General features: G+C 34.8%; 1 protein-coding gene and 1 long non-coding RNA gene across 4 annotated transcripts in view; both read right to left on the bottom strand.

Annotated features, from left to right (window-relative positions):
* Positions 1 to 18,634, bottom strand: part of PLCL1 (phospholipase C like 1 (inactive)) — a 337,835-nt gene that overhangs the window by 303,613 nt on the left and 15,588 nt on the right. The window lies entirely within an intron of this gene.
* LOC147578611 (uncharacterized) lies at positions 3,414 to 15,588 on the bottom strand. The gene is made up of 2 exons (XR_015255415.1): positions 15,289 to 15,588; positions 3,414 to 15,047 (listed from the first exon to the last, which is right to left on the bottom strand). It is a non-coding gene; the product is annotated as an uncharacterized LOC147578611 (long non-coding RNA).

Genomic DNA, 18,634 nt, shown 5'->3' with positions numbered 1-18,634 from the left:
TTCCATAGCCATTTGTTCTGGTTTATCTTCTCAATCCGCCCTTCTGCAGGATCTGCCCTGGATAACTTTCCACAAAGTGTTTGTTTATTTTCCTCCTCTGTTTCTTTTGTGAACGCTGCTTTCCAACAGCAGTTTATTACAGTTTGTAACAAATGATTGTCCCCATTTACATCAAACATACCTCAGCTTAGTCCTTGTCAAATCAACAAGAAAAACCCTCAGAATGGGAAGGCTTCAACAAGCTCACTTTTTACCTCCTTTCACAAGAACCCATTTCTGAGATTCAAATCCTAAAATGTTCTCATTTTATTGGGTGACTTGGATTTCTACGTTTTCTTCTACTCTTTCTTTTCAGAAATCTTAGTCTCTCTCCGTGACTCTTCATCACAAACAGCATGTTCACATGGAATTTCATGGTTAATGAGTGCCAAACCCTCACCTGGGCCAAGAGGTCTGCGTGCTCCAAACCCAGTGTTTTCCTTTCAATGAAACAGTTCAGAAATTTCAGAAATTCATCTGTTTACGCTGAGCCTACCTACTTTGATCTGACCTAAATTCCCTGGTATACTTTAATACATTTATGTGTGTTAGTAGAATTCATTCATTTCATTCTATTGTGTGACTACTAAGTAGTTTGGTCAATTTTAACACTTTAGAAGTCTTATTATAGTTTCACTTCATTTAGCTCTCTTTAGAGTCTGGGATAGGAAAAATCATGTTAAGTTGCACAGCTGCACTCTCTGATTCAAGCTACCTAGCAACTGTCAAAATACAACCCAAACCACAAAGGTGTTTGAAGCTGCATGTGAAAGCTTATTCTAAGACAGATACTGCCAACTCTTCTACTGTCTTAAACGCAGCCTGTCATTTCAGCACAAGTACAATGGGGAGAGAGACCTGTGAGTGGGGAGAAGAATTCTGGTGGTCTAAAATGTTTATTTTAAAATGAAAAATGAAATTAAAAAAAAAAATAATCAGAGCCAAACCATTTAACTCCCATGTTTCAGCAGGAGGAGAAAAATGACTATTAATTGTAGTTCTTCCAAATGTCAGTATCAGTGGAGATGTGTCTTCACAGAAATTCACAGAAATTGAAATATCTATTTCTTTGGTCAGAGTGCTTAATCCCATTCCTGAAAACTCGTTTTTCAAAGTTGCCTTGGAAGGAAAAGTGAAAGATCATTTACTGACTGCATTTCTGGGGAACTATAGTTACATTATGTTGTCCAGAGGTAAAATAAAATTCATTCTCACTATAAAAATAAAAATATCTATTGTGGGACTCCTGGGTGGCTCAGTCATTTGAGAATCTGACTTTTGATTTCAGCCAGGTCATGAATCCAGGGTCGTGGGATCAAGCTCCATGTTAGGCATGGAGGCTGCTTAAGATTCTCTCTCTCTCCCCCTCTCCCTCTGCCCTTCTCCCCTGCTTATACTCTCTTTCTCTCTAAAATAAAAAAATTTTTAACTTGAAAATGTTTTACAAAACTATAAAATTATATATATATCCATTGTGTGAAAGACCACTAGAAACTGGTAACAGTAGTTGCCTCTGCAGTACTGGAGATCTGGGGCTTACTCATATTATATTATTATATTTATATTATATCATATTATTACATTATATCAAATTTTTTCATGTTCACTTGTTACTTTTGCAATATTAAAACAAGCATTAAGAAATAGACTGACTTGAATGTTGCACAGGTTTAATGAGATTATCCCCCTGGGCTCAGGAATGGAAATATATTTATGTTGGTGCCTGCAGATAATCACAGGTTCCTACAGTAAACATTCCTCCCCAAGTACTTTCTGACCATATTTAAGAAATATAGCTTTTCTCACTGGGAGTACTGAGAAAATAAACTGGAGTTCTATTTTGAGAATTCAAAGTACATACCATTCATGCAAACCAAAGTACACACATTTGCTCAATGACCCAGCCCTCTACTTCATAGTTATAAAATGTGGAAAAAGAAGCCATAAGCCTCATACCAGCAGTACAACTGCACAATTCCGGAGATCTTTCCCTAAAGAACAGGATATACTTTTCATCATCAATATATTAAACCCATAAAACATCTCTGAGGGTCTAGCATCTATATATGGCTCTGCTTTACCAACCTTTATCATCAAACCACTACATTTATGCAACTTTTCTTCTTTGCCTTAAATATTTGCACTAATTCTTTCTTATCAATGTAAAATTAAATTAGGAAATAATTATTTTGTAAATTGTGGAGCACTAAATGCATCACAAAATATCTTACCTTTAATCCCAATTATACTGAGCTCTTTACTGAATTTGTCAGCTTCTTAAGGTCTAGGGGATGTTCTCTTATTCATGTTTGTCATTCTCCTGACTAAACTATATACTCTTCCTCAAAGGCAGGAATTAGAGCTCCTATGTCATTTTCTTTCCTTATATCTTGATTTTTTATCTTATGAAATTTTTACAAACATTAAATGATTCAAATCTGAAAACAAGGCAATAAAATTGACTGCTTTTTAATCTCTTATAGCCTATATATGCAGCACCTAAACATTCACCTATCTGCCTTGAGCTGAACAGAGTTATGAATCTATATGTATAGCTACATCTATGCATATATCTCTATCTCTATATCTATCTGTATATTCAGATCTATACATATAGCTACCTCTCTACCTATCTATACATGGTCTCTGGATCCAGACATACATATGAGCCTCTATCCTCTCCTTCCTTACTTTGCATACATTTTACAAGAGTTTCTTTATCGGGACTCTCCCTTTCATTGGAACTTGTTTGAAATAAAATTGAACAGCTTGAGCTGTGCCAGAATCTCTTACTCACCCATCCTCAGTCTTCCCATAATACACAAAGCAAAGTATCTTGAAAGAGTGGGCTTCAATTGACAAACAGAAGCGAATGAACAAGCCTACATTAAAATTCAGATTTGAAAACATAAAACATATTTTATCTCACCGATGGTGTATGTGGAAAGATTTCTTAAGCTGACAAAATTGAAATTATTTTCTCACCAAAAGGTTGCTATTTGCATTTTAATCAGCCAATGAAGTTTTGCAAAATCTCTGAAGATGAAATACCTTACTGATGTGATATGGGAAAATTAAATTGGATGCAGAAAAGCTTCTGAAGAAGGTGAACCAAACTATCTTCAATTCATCCAGAAGTTTCAAGCTCTGTTTTCGAAATGCTGCCAAACTTCAGGGTGAAATAAGGAAATTTCCTTTCCCCTCTAGCCAACTACTTAATTTACCTTTCTTAAGATACATTCTTTCTGTAAAAATCTAGAGTCTTTTGTATTTAAAGATGACCTTGCATTTTTATTATAATATTTTGTAAACAGAGAATGGTCTTCTGCTGCCAGGCTTTAAACAGTTCTTGTAGAGAAGAAAAATAAATTCAGTGTTTCTGTTTATATTTATTTTCCTAGAATTCATCTCTAATAGTATTTCTAGCTGTACTCTACAAAAGCTAAACACACACACACACACACACACACACACAGGAAAAGAAAAAGAAAATGCAGCTTTGGAACATACTAATGCAATTCTGTAAAATAATATATGAGTAATTTTTCTGAATAGTCTAACTGGCTTAAAGGACTCCCCAGAGATATGAAATATAAAACTTGCTTCTTTAAACATTTTACTCCATAATGCACTGTATTCTTGAATATCATATTAAGGTAGCTTGTTAGAATTATTATTTAGAGCGTTAAGTCCGTTTGACATGAACTCTGTGACTGTACTATTTCTCATTGTTGTTTTCAAAGTTTTTCATAAAACTACCCTGTACACTATTGACAGGTAGATTATAAATAATAAGTCTGTGTTAGTGAAATGTTTTTCTTTTTAAGTATTTAGCGTAGTGTTGAAAAAGACTGTCTTCAAAAATAGATATAAGAAATAATGTGGTATTCAACATATCTTTTATAAAAGTTGACAACAGCATTAGGGATTCAAACTGAAGAGAATGGATATATAAGGCAATACTGAATGGTTTTCTATTTAAATGTATATGAACTAAAACAATGGATTGTTCCTTTTTACAATTTTACTAGTTGTCATATTTTGAAGATAAAGTAAGTTCCTAAGAGAATTCTTAGTGGCCTCTTCGGATGAATCAGGGAAGAAATTATTCACAGATCAATTACAACTGAACCCTTGGTTCTACTGTGGGTCAGGATGTGGCCCACCTCTGGCTCAGGTTACTGACATATCCATATAGAACCAAGTCAGTTCCTGTACTGCCAATTCCATCCTCCCCTTTGAAACAGGAAGAGTACCCAGCAGAAGCTCCACTGCTACTCAGCCCTTTAGGTCAAATGTCAACCATTCTGTGATGCATATGTTTATATTTCCTTTGAACAGTGTCCCCAGACTTAGGTCCTAACAGTATAGAAGTACTTAGCATAAACAGAAGGCTTTTTAAGAGTTTTTTTAAGAGTTTTTCAGTTCATGAATTTTTTTCTAAAAGAAACTGAAAGCATACTTCTATTCTTTGTGACCCAATATGTCTCAAGTTAGAAAGTCATTCATCTGAAAATCTCAACATTATCCTTTCCCAAGGCTAAAATTGAGGAAATAACTGCTATCTAGATTTCTCTGCCTCTAGGAAGTAAAATTTAAATATTAACAATGAAAAACATTAGGACTCTCATGATTCATTAGTTGCTTAAGTGCATTTCTTTGGAGAAGCTAAAAGCTCTTCAAATGTAGAATTACATGGGCCTTTCCTTATCTAAGTGAAGAAAGCAAAAGGCAGTTTATCAAACTCCACCTTTTGAGAGAACCAACAGGAAACTAAAATCCTGAAAGATGACTGGCCAGCATTGCAGTAACAATAGAATTAAAACATATTCACAGATCCTGGGGTGAGCTTCTTCAAAAACAACTGTCTCCTCTAAGACCAGTTTCCATACTAGGTATTTTCACCTTTAACTCAACCTACCAATTTAAGCCACTCAGAAAAGAAACCTTATGCATCACATACAAATTTAAGAATACAAGAATTACTAATTCCATGGCTGTATTCAATTCACTAATGACATTTTGTTCTTTAAAAAAGTCACAGATTATAACAACTTTTGAAAAATGTAATTTGAGTGAAGAAGCCCTCAATTTCCAACAGAAATATTGCTACTGTTTCCCTTCCCTGGTGATGCTAAATTGCATAACATTCTAACTAGGAGAGGAGCACCTAGCTGCCTCAGTCTGTAGAGCATGTGACTCTTGATCTCAGGGTCATGAGTTCAAGCCCCACATTGGATATAGACCCTACTTTAAAAAATTTTTTAATAATAAATAAATAAATAAATAAATAAATAAATAAATAAGATGCCTGTTTTCTTCCATTTTCAATATGGAGCAAATGTTCCTATGATAATTAAAGACTGACATAAGCTTTTGGAATAAAACCCCCAAAATTTTCCCACAATGTAATTTTAGCTAACCATGTTATCTTCTAACTTGTGTATTGAAATTCTCCACTTACTCAGTTGATTCAATGGTTCATCCCCTGGACACTACTGCAAGCCTTTTCTCGTCCACCCACCTCAATTCTATTTCTCCATCTCCCATCCTTACATTCCCCCCTTAATGCAGCCAAGTTATATTTTTGGCATCCATCTGTCCAGAGGAAATGATGAAGATATGCAGCCTGAAGTGCACTGAGCTTGGGGTGCAATCTTAATTATATTCCCGATGCCCTTCAAACAGATTCCTCTACCTTTAAGAAGCCAGTGATTTTGAGAAAATGGCTAAGCAAGTGGAGACCACAGGGAGAGGTAGAAACTAAAAACTATTAAACTTAATCAGTTTGTTGAACACTTTTAAAATACGCTTACTACTTAGGGAGTGAGGTTTATAAATTGTGTCAACATTGTATTTTTTTTCATTAATGTGTATAAACCTTTTACATAGCTTCCTCTCCCATCTTTTGTCATGAGACCCAGAGCCTCATTTAAATTAGGATATCCTGTCTTCAACTCAGACACAACATGGGTAGAGGCTAAATTGTCATCTTTCTCTCAAAACCCATGCCCCTGAACTTACTGAACTAAAACCTTAAACCTTAATGCACCGGTGGCCTCCCTTTCCAAGGAAATTGTACACCCTTTGAGGGAAGACACCATAATTTAAGCTTTTTAAAATCCTTCATAGAAACCATCTTTAATACTTTACCATAAAAAGGTGCTAAGTAACTATTTGTCAATACTTAAAAATAGTTAAGTATGTAACTTAACAATATAGGAATTTGTCTAGTGTGTACAACTTGATTATTTGGGCAGTTTAACATATTCTTTGATTCCTGTAATACAGAAGACCTGTTTTATAAATCTTTACCAGAACTAACAACATTTTGGCAAACTTAAGTTAAACCTCCTTTTATTTCTTCTATATGTTCTAAGATGGAAATGACAAATAGTAAACAAGACAAAAGAACATGGATTGTTTTCAAACAGGATAATTTGATTAGGAAAAATAGAGAATGATTTAAAAAAAAAAAAAAAAACACTGACCAAAAGTACCTAAATTAACTATTTACTTTTCAACTGGCAATAGCTAAAAATTTTGTTTTTATAGATATATTAAAACACTTTTTAAAACTTCAATTTGAGGGGGTAAGTGAATGGCTCAGTCAGTTAAGCTTCCCACTTTGGCTCAGGGCTCAGGTCATTATCTCATAGTTCGAGTTCTAGCCCCACATTTGAGCTCTGTGCTAACAGCTCCGAGCCTGGAGCCTGCTTCAGATTCTGTCTCCCTCTCTCTCTGCCCCTCCCCCGCTCATGCTCCCCACCCCCCCCACCCCCCCACCCCCCCCCCGCTCTCTCTCTCAAAAATAAATAAACATTTAAAAAGTTTTTTAAAAATTTCTATTTGTGATATGCAATAATTTGCAATTTCTATTTTCCAAGGTAAAAAAAAAAGTCATTTGTAACCTATTGAAACCAGATGGAAGTAGATCTGAATTCATAATACCTTAATATTAAACTATTTTTTACTAGCTCTTGCAGAAGTCACTGAAATGAATTAATATTTTAAGAACATTCTATATCTGTGATAATATTATTTATTAAATGCCTAAAATGAGCAGATGCTTTATATACATTATCTCATCTTTGCCCCCCCCCAAAAAAAAACAGCACAAAAATTACCAGTTCCATTTTAAATTTTTTTAAGTGTTTATTTAACCATGGGATCATGACCTGAGCCAAAGTTGGCAGCTTAACAGACTGAGCCACCCAGGTGCCCCTCTAGTTCCATTTTGAAGGTGAGGAAGCTGATACTCAGAGAAGTCAGACAATTTAATCCAGATGACAAACTGGAAAATGGCAGAAAGGGTATGACTACAGTCCCAGATTTTTCCCATTTTCTCATGCACCTCCTATTAATAGTGGGTAGCAATTTTTAACACTATTAAGAATGACCTTCACAAAATCAGAGACAGAAAGTGCAAGGATGGTGGCCAGGGGCTGGGTGCAGGAGGGAATGAGGAGTTACCGTTAAATGGGTAAAGAGTTTCCATTTGGGATGATGCAAAAGTTCAGAAGATAGACAGTGGTGATGGTTGCACAATAATGTAAATGTACTTAATGTCACTGAACTGTGTATTTCAAAATGGTTAGAGTGGTGAATTTGTTATGTATATTTTACCACCATAAAAAATACAGCATTCAACATCATACCCATTTTGTTGATTTCCTACAAATCTATACTTTTAATACAGAGTTCAGAAGACTTTAAAATCATGGACATTTCATGGGACACCTGGGTGGCTCAGTCGGTTAAGCTGCCCACTTTGGCTTAGGCTATGATCTGGAAGCTCATGAGTTCGAGCCCTGCGTGGGGCTCCATGCTGACAGCTCAGAGCCTGGAGCCTGCTTCAGATTCTGTGTCTCCCTCTCTCTCTGCCCCTCCTCCACTTGTGCTCTGTCTCTCCTTGTCTCTCAGAAATAAATAAAACCTAAAAAAAAAAAAAAAAAATCACGGATGTTTCAGTTAAATAATTGTCATGATGGGATATATAAAAATAATTTGAAGTGCAGGTTGAAATAATGATAAACATTTTTAAATGCAAATATTGTTATCACTGCAATTGATATTTTTATACTACTATTAGAATCTCATTAGGTTCTTTCACAAGTTTTGTGTTTTTTTTGTTGTTTTTTGGTTTTTTTTTTTAATGTTTATTTATTTTTGAGAGTGAAAGAGAAAGATAGAGTGTGAATGGGGGAGGGGCAGAGAGCAAGGGAGACAGAATCCTTAGCAGGCTCCAGGCTCTGAGCTTGTCAGCACAGTCTTGTGGGGCTCAAACTCACAAGAGGTGAGATTGTGACCTGGGCCAAAGTTGGACACTTAACCGACCAAGCCATCCAGGCGCCCCTCACAAGGTTTGTTTTTAAAATATAAAATATAAACTAGGAAAAAAAACTCAGAAAAACATTAGTCCATTTACTGCTTAGCCCAATATCACTGTGTTCATATTAATTAGTTATTAAGCCCTTTATCATCTTTCTAAATAGTTCCTAGTCTGTTTTTCTATTATTTAATCAAATTATCTCCTTCTCTACTCTTCAATATTCCAAATTGGCATTACTATTGATTATTCTTATGAAGAAAGTTTCCATTACAGCTTAAAAAAAATGTTAAAAAATAAAAATCAAGCCTAAATCATTTCATTCAGAGATTATTTTTAATGAGTATAGCTTGCAATGTTTTCATCTTTGTATTTAAGAAGTTCAAGCTCTAAGTCTTTTATGACTATTAGATTTTATGCATTTATATTTATAAATGAATGAATGCAGATCATGAATTATTGCAAGATCTCATATGTGGTACATGCCTAATTATTAATGAGGGCTAAGTCATAAAAGGCAACCACTGTCACTCATGGGGGGGAGAAAATGTGTCCTAAAGCATGGAAAGAGCACTGGATGATTGATGGCTACAGCAGAAGAGACAGGCTAGCCAAGCTAAAGAAACAAGCAGAACAGTGTGCAGCATCAAATCATGGCTGCTTCCCAGTTGCTTGGTGCAAACACTGTAATCTGGTCTTAACAAGAAAATTAAAAGCAAAGCACCATTAATCATACAGCAAACAAAAACATTTGGTTAAACTAATGAACACCACTTAAAAGAGAACAGCAACAATCTACATTTTTATTGAAAATTCTCAAGTCAAAAATACTTAACTTTAGAAAAGAAAATAATTCAATTTCTAACTAAATTAATTTCTTAATATAAAATAAATACGTGTTTAATGACCTTAATGATGCAAAACTTCGATATAATACAGAATGAAATAAAGTGGGACATCAGAATTACTTTTAATTTCACTAATAACAACACTAGTATATGAAAGACAGTGACAGAGCATGGTTCTTGAGGATAAGTCCCTGGGTTCAAATGCAAGCTCCAAATTGACTTGCCAGTTGGATGACCGAAATATTTTTTATTTGATTTTTGAGGAATTTTAAGGAAAAATTCTGTCCCATTAGAAAAATCTTTTCTTTACTATTACATATTTTACCCAATCACCTACAACTAGAATTGTCAGTTTTAACAAATAAAAATATAGGATACCCAGTTAAATTTGAATTTCGGATAAATAAGGAATAATTTTTGAATAGAACACACTTTTACTGAAAACTTACGTGTTGTTTATCTGAAATACAAATTTAACTGGGTGTCCTATACTTTGTCTGACAACCCTACTAGAGTACTTCTACTTATCCTCTACTTTCAATTTTTCATTCTTCTATTTAGTAAGCACACTGTAACAATAGTATCATAAATCATGCTTTGTGCTATATGGCATATAATTATACAATCAGCTGGCAGGCTATGTAAAGAACTGAAATGAATTCAATAGGATTACTAACTTTTGAAAGAAAGTGGTAACCATTTATAGTATTGTTTCAGGACAGTTAAAGACTGTTTCCATCTACTCTTGATATGTTTCTTAAGAGGGCATAACAGTTTTTACTCAAATAGCAATGATTGCAACATTCAATTATGGATTATGTACATAATTATAAAATTAATCACAGCAATCAATGTTCTGCCCATACAAGTGCATTTCACATCACGATGTGGATACTTTTACAAAGGCTCCCCTGACATTGCAAAGCGATGACAAGTTTTAAAAGACTTATTCTAACCTTCCAAATCACCATTATTAAATGTTTTACAAAAATCCGTACTCAAGTGATAATAATCTAGTGTTAAGAATTTTTAAATCCCATGCTAGATAAACAATTTTACCTAATCAAACATATACATGGAGTTAGAAAAAAAATAAAACTTTGAATCCAATTTAAAAATTCAAAGGTATAAAATAAAATGTTTTGTTTTGTTTTGTTTTGTTTTGTTTTACTGTCAGTTTTCTGACAGTAATTTTGATCATCAAAGGTAATTTTGATCATCAAAACATGTCAATAGTATAAGAAAATCCTTTATGTAGCATTTATATTATTCCAAAGATATTTGACAATAGTCATCAGATAAACCAACCAATCTCTTGCAAAAGGTGCCATTAAATCACCAAAATATTGATATTTTCAAAAGATCTATTTAAACTAATGAAAATGGATCTTTCAACCCAAAGTATAATAATACTACAGAAAAACAGTGGTGAAAAACTTGCCTTTGTCTCTAAATCATGACCTTAAATGATTCAACCTCAAGTTATTAATAACGTTTGTCATGCTAGACACAAAGTGTTAGCTAAATTACATTTCATTTCCTCCCTTATACACCAACACATTTAGTAATCTGTGAGAGTAACAGAAACATAGACTTTTGACCACATAAAGATAAATATCAGTAAACTAAGACAGAAAACAGTTACATTCCTTGTGAGTCATCATATTCCATTGACTAAAAATCACAATTTAAGGAAATTCTGTAGCCAACTAAACACTTAACAACAGTGCCATAACCATTTGGGGACACTGGAAAACAATGTAAGTCTTGAAGAGTGAATACCTGGCAACTTTGCTAAACTAGATCATAATCTCAGGAAACAATAAATTTAAAATCCAGCAGAGTCCTTTTTATATGCTACATTAAATTATTTTTCAAAATAACCCCTAAAAAATAATTTTCAAAAGTTTAATGGATTAAACAATTTCTTAATCTCTATCATCGTATCCATTCCAATTAGTAGCCAGCACCTAGATTATTTTATTATATTCTCTTGTCAACTCTGAGCTTTTCTCCCTTCCCTTTAACACTCCTAAAAACGTGTTTTCCAGTTGTTCCCCTTTCAGAGAAGGCACATTAAGAATAATTAGAATAGCTAATGTATACTGAGCAGCTATGGGCAGGGCACTATGCTATCTAACATAGTGTCATCTCATAGAAGAGAATGTGAGAGGTAGGATGTGGTAGGAGATAGAGCTGGAAAGATTAACAAGATCCACAATATACCTGGCCTCCTGAACCATGTAAAGAGATTTGTATTTTATTCCTACGGCAGTGGGAAGTCATCAAAAAGTTTTAAGCAGGAATATGATACAATTAGATTTGCCTTTTAGAAATGAGACTCTAGCTACTATTATGGTGAATGGATTAGGTAAAACAAGATGGTTGGGACAAAAACCTAGCTAAGAAGACACTATGGTGATAGAAGCCAAGCATGGAGGTAGCTAAAACTTAGAGTAGATAGCAGGTTCAGGAGGTAAAACCAATAGAATGTGAGAACAAACTGGGTATTAAAGGAAAGGGGAGAAGGAGACAAAGATGATGTCCAGATTGCTACAAGGGCAACTGGGGAGATGCGCAACACAGAAAAGGGCAAATCTAGGAATGTGGAAATATCCAGCAAACATATATACAGGCCTAGATTCATTTATTCATTTATTGAGCATTTTTAAGCCCCTATCTTAGAGCTCGGATCTATACATATTTTCTATATGAGATTATAGTTTTAATAAATTGGGTAAAAGTATGTCTCCATCATCTTCAAATTTCTATTTCAAAGCATATTCTTGTTACAAATAGCATAAGCATCAATGAACAGATGAATGAATCAATCATTAAAAATAACTCTGCCAAATGTATTATAGCATAAAAAAAAATTGATGAGCATTGCCAAAAAAGCCAGTTAGTAGAGTCAAATTTCAGTGGCCTTGGCACCCCAGCAGTGATATTAAGTATATGTTTAAAGATACAATAATATAAAACATTGAATAATGAGACACTAGGGCCACATTCCTCCCCACCCTGACATATAAGGTATTATATATCAAATTAATTTTCAATATTTGAATGAAAGAGACAAAATTTGTCACAACTAAGAAATTCCATTACATACAATTGCTGAAAAAGTTAATTTTATTTTTATTTTAGTTATAATTCACAAAATGAGGTATAGGTAGCAGGACTCATGCCACACATGCATGGCCCATGTTCACACATCTTAACTTAAATGACTGTGGGCAAAGCATCTTATAACAGAAGGATAATCTGACTGAATGAATGTCATACATGGCTTGATTAAGAGATGGTGGCAGCCCATAGGATTGTTTCTTTTGACCCTGGCACACTGCTGTTGTGAGGTTGGGTGAAAAGCCATTCAGAAAGAAATACTGACCAAGCTGCTGGGAAAGCATATAAACTGTGCTATAAAAATTTTTATAGAATTCTAGACTTCTCATTATTATCCAATGGTCAGTATTTTTATTAGAGGAGCTGCTAGTTAAATGTCTTGTCAAGTCCTTTCTTTTTTAGGCACAGCCTAAAATATATCTTAAATATATCTACATAGACATGTTGTATTCCTTACCTCCAGGCCTTATAGCAAAGTTGAAGGACAGGCATCATAATTTCCATTTTACCAGGGAAGAAACTGAAGCTTAGAAAGTTTTAAAACTTGCTCATGATCACACAATCTTTAAGTAGCAAGGCTGAGGTTCCAAGATCCCAGATCAAATTCTCAAGTGTGTGTCCCCTTCTCTTTCCAAGCTGACTCCCAAAGATTTAAGTTCCTATTAAGTAAAGTGAACCTAGCAATAGTAGACTACATTAACTCAGGTGAAGACTTCTTTGAGGATAAAAAGAGAAAAGAATAAGTGATCTTGATTCAGTCTGGGAAGAGAAATCAAGACTGTGCCTAACACTTAGTAGGAGCTATAGAGGACACGAGAAAAATCTAAAATGTGGTCTCTCTTGTCAGAATTAGTGAGATGAAACTACTAAGAATAAACAAAGGATGCTGTTATTTCCCAGTTGTTTATAGGATAGGTTCTAATATATTTCTTTTTGCCAAAATCAAAGTAATAGCTGATCAGCTTAAATAATACTGCCTGTATGTTCTACTAAAAGAGCTTACAGCCTTTAAACTTTCAGGAACACTGGCCCCTCAAGTAAGTTTACTGGTAGGTGTGCTAGAATTGGGCCCAAGGTCATTCAGCAGCGATACATTATCTTTATTTCTTATTACAACTTGTCAGATTAAATCCATTGGTTGGCACAAGAATTCTAGCCAAAATTCCAAATATTCAGGATGCCTTAATAATGGAAGATGTGGATACCAGCAAATCTGGGTATTTATCTAAAAGAAATGAAATACTAACTCAAAAAGACACGTGCACCCTATGTTCATTGAAGCATTATTTACATTAGCTAAGACATGGAAACAACCTAAGCATCCATTAATGAATGAATGGATAAAGAAAATGTGATACACTGATACACACACACACACACACACACACACACACACACACAATGGAATATTATTCTGCCATAGAAAAGAAGGAAGCTATGCCATTTTAGACAACATGGATGGAGACCCCAAGGGCATTATGGGAAATGAAATGAGTCAGATAGAGAAAGACAAATATCTCACTTATATGTGCATTCTTAAAAAAGGTCAAAGTCATAAATACAGAAAACAGATTGGTAGTTGCCAGAGGTAGGGTAGTGGGGGTGGAGGGCGTGAAACGGGTAAAGGTGGTCAACAGGTGCAAACTTCCAGTTATAAAGTAAGTGAGTCCTAGTAATGTACTGTCCAGCATGGTGACTATAGTTAATAATCTGTATTACATATTTGAAGCTTGCTAAGAGAGTACATCGTAAAAGTTCTCATCACAAGAAAAAAAAATTGTTAACTATGTGTGGTGATGGATGTTAGCTAAACTTATTGTGGTGATCATTTTACAATATACAAATATTAAATCATTGTGTTGTACATGTGAAACTAATATATCATATGTCAATTATATGTCAATAAAACAAAAACATACCAAATAATAATAATAATAATAATAATAATAATAATAATAATAAAGGAAGCTGTGGTTTAAATCTAATAAATACAAGAAGGCAGAAAATGTTACATATCTTCTAACTACTGACTTGCACCTCACCCATAAGAAACCTGGCAAGTGGCCACACCTAAGACAGAAGACAAGGAGGAAGCTCCTTGGGTTCTCAGCAGCCTTGCTTGAAAAAGCCTGCAGAAAAAAAACAAACAGCATTGCCCCTTAACCATACTATTACTCACAATAAATTGAGTAATAGCTGCCAATGTTATGGTTCACTTCTCTCCTTAATTTTAAGGATTTATTTAAAGACTGGTCATTATTTATTTAAAGTCCCCATCTTTACAAAGCATTATACTCTCTCTCCTTTTGTGGTGCCTTCCAAGGACCACAAACCAAACAGTTTGAAAGAGTTCTTGCTTTTAAGGAATTCACAGTCTAACACAGAAAACAGAAGAGAAAACCAGAGTCTGAGTCAGACATGACTTTTTTAATACTTTCAAGTTTTCATTCACATTTTGTATATATTCACAAACTTTCCCAAGATGAGCCTCATTCCAGGAGAAAAAAAAGGACTCTGAAGTAATTAGCAGAGGTCTTTTGTTCAATAAAAAGCAGATTTAGTTGAATTGTAAGGTGAAACCGGTTCAGCTAAATTCATGAGGAAGCTATTTCTAATACCTACCTTTACCAAATTTCAGGTATTCCTTGGGCTGAGTTAGTGCCAAGATGGGGTTATAAGGGACTTCTTCTAAAATTTAGGGGCGCCTGGGTGGCGCAGTCGGTTAAGCGTCCGACTTCAGCCAGGTCACGATCTCGCAGTCCGTGAGTTCGAGCCCCGCGTCAGGCTCTGGGCTGATGGCTCAGAGCCTGGAGCCTGTTTCCGATTCTGTGTCTCCCTCTCTCTCTGCCCCTCCCCCGTTCATGCTCTGTCTCTCTCTGTCCCAAAAATAAATAAATAAACGTTGAAAAAAAAAATTTTTTTTTTAAAAATAAAATTTAAATCAACTTGGGGTGCCTGGGTGGCTCAGTCAGTTAAGCGTCCAACTTTGGCTCAGGTCATGATCTCACAGTGCATGAGCTGGAGCCCAACATCGGGCTCTGTGCTGACAGCTCAGAGCTGGAGCCTACTTCAGATTCTGTGTCTCCCTCTCTCTCTGCTCTTCACCCTGCTTGTGCTCTGTCTCTCAAAAATGAATAAACATTAAAAATAAATTTAATAAAAATAAAAAATAAATCAAATTTAAATCAACTTGAAGCAAAAAAAAAAAGGAGCTCCATTATATACTTACTGTTCATTAAAATGAGATTTTAGACAAGAGAATGATCAAAACTGAGCACACAGCAGTGTATCGAATGCAATAGGTACTTAAAAAATCATTTGCTGAACTAAATGGAGCTACACTAAACTCACATGTAGTTCATTCTTTTCCTCTAGAATTTGAGGAAGTTTTAGTCATTCACACAAACTTAATCCTCTGCTGCAAAAAGTCAGAAAAATATCTACAACTCCAAACACATGAGCAGAGTCATTGAAGACCATCCCAACCCCAATTAGATTATACACAGTAGCTAGAAGAAAAGTTTTGCCCCTAAGTCAAAAATACCACTCTATTCAAAGACCTCCATGATCAAAATCTTTGGAATTATTTTTACTTATTGATTCCTTTATATCTCTGAAAAGTCCTAACAATTCCTACTTCAACACTAGTCTCAGATTTTCTTTTCCATTTCTAAATAATAATAACTAACATTTATTGACTATCTACCATGTGCCAACTACTTTGCTAAGCAATTTATGAATTCTCTCACTTAATCCTCCCAAACACCCTATGAGGTAGGATCTGCTACAATGGTGAAGCAGAGGGCTAAAGAAATTAGGTAACCTGGCTGACACCACATAGCTAAAAAAACACAGAATCAGGACTCCAATCCTGATTGTCTAATTCTAGGACATACCCTTGAATGGCACTGTTACATTACCTCCTGAACCTAGCACCTAATTGTAGAAGCTTCCAGCCATTCACTTAATCCATAATTCATCTCCATTGTTTCACATGGCTATTAAGGAAATGTTTCTTAACTTTTTTTTTACCAGTTACTTCCCCATTAAAAAAAAAAAAAGTACAAGGGCAATACATAGCATATTAAATTTAATGCAGCTGCCAACAAGCTCGTGTTCAGTCAACCCACCAGATCCTTTCAAAATCAGGAACATAGCCTCTAGAATACAAAGACAACTTGAGGGGTGCCTGGGTAGCTCAGTCAGTTGAGCGTCCAGCTCTTGGTTTCGGCTCAGGTCATGGTCTCGCAATTTGTGAGTTTGAGTCCCACATCGGGCTCCACGCTGACCGAACACAGCCTACTTGGAATTCTCTGTGTGTCTCTCTGCCCCTCCTTCACTCTCTCTTTCTCTCTCTCTCTCTTTCTTTCAAAATAAATAAATAAACTTTTTAAAATGTTGAAGGATTAAAAAAATTAAAAACAAAAAACAAACAAAAACAAAGACAACTTGCTGACCTGCTATCACGGAAATATATGGTTTTTGTTTTTTTTCCTCAGAAGGAAAATTCCCCTCGTGCTTACATTCATAGAAATATAGCATCCAGAAAAAGGGACATAGAAGTCTAATATAGTTAACCACAGTGAAACTAGCACAGCAACCAGTGTTGTGGTCTAAGAACAATGCTTTAAACAAAATACTTGTAAAGAAGAACATGCCACTTACTTGCTGGGTGAATCTGGGTGATTTAACCTTCCTGTGCCTCAATTTCCTCATCAATGAAATGTAAAATGCTTGGAACAGTAAGACTGTAAGCACTCAATAAGTGTCAGGAATTATTATTATGGTGGGAGTGTGGGAGGAAACAGCCACCTAAGTCCTTTCAAATATGTCAAAAGTTGTCACATGAGTAATTAAACTTACTCTTTCTAGTTCCTGAGATAAACTGACTAAGAAAGGCATCAGAGAAAAGATTTATCTGGGCTCAACATACGAATATTTTCAAACAACAAAAGCAGCCTGAAAATGCGATTGGCTCCCTTGCGGAGAGGGAGCTCCCTGCTGACTAGAGGCCAAGATCTATGCATGTACAGGGGCTCTAGCTCTAGTGTGATTAACTGTACATGATGACCTCCCAAGGCTCACTGAAGATACTCCATTAGATTCTTTCCCACAGTGTGTGGCACACAGTAGTTTTTCAAGATATGCTATATTGTTCTTGCTTGGCGTTTCTCTATGATTCACATATCATATGCATTTGCAAGTCAAGATAAAATTTGAGACTCTGTGAGACATAATTTTGAAGTTAGATATTTCATACAACTAATGAACACATAGCTCATGTGTTCTCATTAGTTGCCCTAACCAAATCAAACAATGTGAATCCAAAACATATTAGAGTAATGTTGAACTCCCTTATATCCCAAATATATATATATTTTTTTCTTTTTGGTTGCTGACTAATATTCCATTATATGTATAAAATTATGTATTTTATATATAATTATATATAATTATATATTATAGATTATATTATATATTATAATATTATATGTAATATTATATATTTTATATGTATATATTGGAATGTTTTATTTGTATATTTTATATATAATGGAAAATTATATGTTTTATATATATATATATATATATATATATATATATATATATATATATAATGGAATATTAGTCAGCAACCAAAAAGAATGAAATCTTGTCATTTGCAACAACATAGATGGAACTAGAGCAATATTATGCTAAGTGAAAGAAGTCAGAGAAAGATAAATATCTTATGATTTCACTCATATGTGGAATTAAATAAACAAAACAGATGAACATAGGGGAAGGGAAGGAAAAATAAGATAAAAACAGTGAGAGAGGCAAACCATAAGAGATTCTTAAATACAGAGAACAAACTGAGGGTGGCTGGAGGGGAGGTGGGTGGGGGGATGGACTAAATGGGTGATGGGCATTAAGGAGGGCATTTTTGGGATAAGCACTAGGTGTTATATGTAAGTGATGAATCACTAAATTCTCTGAAACTCCTGAAACCATTACAACATTATATGTTAACTAACCGGTATTTAAATAATAGTAATAATAATAATAATGGATCAATGGGATATGAGTAGAAGTGATATGTGCAACTTACAGGTCACTTCCTTTAAACAAGCTACTTGCCCTCCACTTGTGTTTTCCTCCTTCCTATAGGCTAGAAGGAGGGTGTGGTGGTGGTGCGTCAGTCTAATCAAAGGTACAAGAAAACAAACATGCTAGGGGATGGCTCCAAAAGAAGACAAAAGAACCTGGATCTCTGAATTACTTTATGGAGCAGAGCCAGTTACCTAACCTG

Source organism: Puma concolor, chromosome C1, assembly GCF_028749965.1.
Source record: "Puma concolor isolate L17-30 chromosome C1, mPumCon1.1.hap2, whole genome shotgun sequence".
NCBI lineage: Eukaryota > Metazoa > Chordata > Mammalia > Carnivora > Felidae > Puma > Puma concolor.
This window is presented reverse-complemented; position numbering and strand designations above follow the sequence as displayed.